This window comes from Triticum dicoccoides, chromosome 7A (genome assembly GCF_002162155.2).
Source record: "Triticum dicoccoides isolate Atlit2015 ecotype Zavitan chromosome 7A, WEW_v2.0, whole genome shotgun sequence".
In the NCBI taxonomy this organism is placed as follows: Eukaryota; Viridiplantae; Streptophyta; class Magnoliopsida; order Poales; family Poaceae; genus Triticum; species Triticum dicoccoides.
In genome coordinates this window covers 300,962,193-300,964,519 of record NC_041392.1, presented here as the reverse complement: position 1 = coordinate 300,964,519, position 2,327 = coordinate 300,962,193, and positions in this window count along the sequence as shown.

Sequence of the window (2,327 nt, the reverse complement as noted above, 5' to 3'; positions counted from 1 at the left end):
TCGGCTCGTTTAATTTTCATAAACATCTTGAAGGGGGGCATAGGTCGAAGTGTGTGCTGGTTCATGCGGCGCGTTGTCCCTAGTGGTGTGACACGGCGCCTCCGACGCGAGGGAACCTCCTGCTCGCCTTCGGCTCGTTTAATTTTCATAAACAATTGAAGGGGGGGCATAGGTCGAAGTGTGTGTTGGTCGTGCAACGTGCTAGTTCGTGCGGCGCGTTGTCCCTAGTGGTGTGACACGGCGCCTCCGGCGCGAGGGAACCTCCTGCTCGCCTTCGGCTCGTTTAATTTCTATATAGCAGGTCGTGCAAAAGGCAAACTGCTTTGTTTTGAAAGTCATGTCTGCTTAAGAGCTAGGCTTTGTGGAGGATATATAGGTTTGTGCGTGCATGCACATGTGTGCATATTACGAAGGCATTAGTATGTTGCCTCCGGAGGCACGGGTTTGAAGCATGTGAAGTCACGTGTGCGTAGGAGCTAGCCACGGTTGAGGCGCTCTTGGTATTTGTGTGTGTGTGGATATTGCCCGGAGGCATGGTGACCCAGGCTTTGGTGGCACAAGGCCATGTCGCCTTTGGAGGCACGGGAGGGTGGTCTCCAGAGTCATGCGCAAGGGTATGTGTGTGTGTGTGTGTGTGTGGATATTGCCCGGAGGCATGGTGACCCAGGCTTTGGTAGCACAAGACCATGTCGCCTCTGGAGGCAAGGGAGGGTTGTCTCCAGAGTCATGCGCAAGGGTATGTGTGTGTGTGTGAATATTGCCCGGAGGCATGGTGACTGTGACGCCCCCGATTCAATCGTACACTAATCATATACGCAAACGTGTATGATCAAGATTAGGGACTCACGGGAATTGTGACGCCCCCGATTCAATCTTACACTAATCATACACGCAAGCGTGTACGATGAAGATCAGGGACTCACGGGAAGATATCACAACACAACTCTACAAATAAAATAAGTCATACAAGCATCATATTACAAGCCATGGGCCTCGAGGGCTCGAATACAAGAGCTCGATCATAGACGAGTCAGCGGAAGCAACAATATCTGAGTACAGATTAAGTTAAACAAGTTTGCCTTAAGAAGGCTAGCACAAACTGGGATACAGATCGAAAGAGGCACAGGCCTCCTGCCTAGGATCCTCCTAAACTACTCCCGGTCGTCGTCAGCGGGCTGCACGTAGTAGTAGGCACCTCCCGAGTAGTAGTGGTCGTCGTCGACGGTGGCGTCTGACTCCTGGGCTCCAACGTCTGGTCGCAACAATCGAGAATAGAAAGGGGGAAAAGGGGGAGAAAAGCAACCGTGAGTACTCATCCAAAGTACTCGCAAGCAAGGAGCTACACTACATATGTATGCATTGGTATCAAATGGAATAAGGGTATCTTATGTGGACTGAACTGCAGAATGCTGGAATAAGAGGGGGATAGCTAGTCTTGTCGAAGACTACGCTTCTGGCAGCCCCCGTCTTGCAGCATGTAGAAGAGAGTAGACTGAAGTCCTCCAAGTAGCATCGCATAGCATAATCCTACCCGGCGATCCTCTCCTTGTCGCCCTGTTAGAGAGCGATCACCGGTTGTATCTGGCACTTGGAAGGGTGTGTTTTATTAAGTATCCGGTTCTAGTTGTCATAAGGTCAAGGTACAACTCCAAGTCGTCCTGTTACCGAAGATCACGGCTATTTGAATAGATTAACTTCCCTGCAGGGGTGTACCACATAACCCAACACGCTCGATCCCATTTGGCCGGACACACTTTCCTGGGTCATGCCTTGCCTCAGAAGATCAACACGTCGCAGCCCTACCTAGGCAAAACAGAGAGGTCAACACGCTGGTCTAAATCCTATGGCGCAGGGGTCTGGGCCCATCGCTCTTTGCACACCTGCACGTTGCGAACGCGGCCGGAAGCAGAACTAGCCTAGCAGGCGTTCCAGTCCAATTCGGAGTGCGCCGCTCAGTCGCTGATGTCACGAAGGCTTCGACTGATACCACGACGTGGAGTGCCCATAATTGTCCCCGCGTAGATGGTTAGTGCGTATAGGCCAGTAGCCAGACTCAGATCAAATACCAAGATCTCGTTAAACGTGTTATCTTGAAATAACCGCGAACGCCGACCAGGGCCAGGCTCACCTCTCTCCTAGGTGGTCTCAACCTGCCTTGTCGCTTCGCCACAAAGATCCACTCAGAGGGCCGTCGGGACAAACGTCCTTTCGGACCCAATCCGTGAATCACTCGCGGGTACTCCTATGAGCCGACCCGTCTTTAGTCACCACAAGTATCATATATCATGTATAGGTATATATCCGTGATCAACTCCCAAGTGATCATG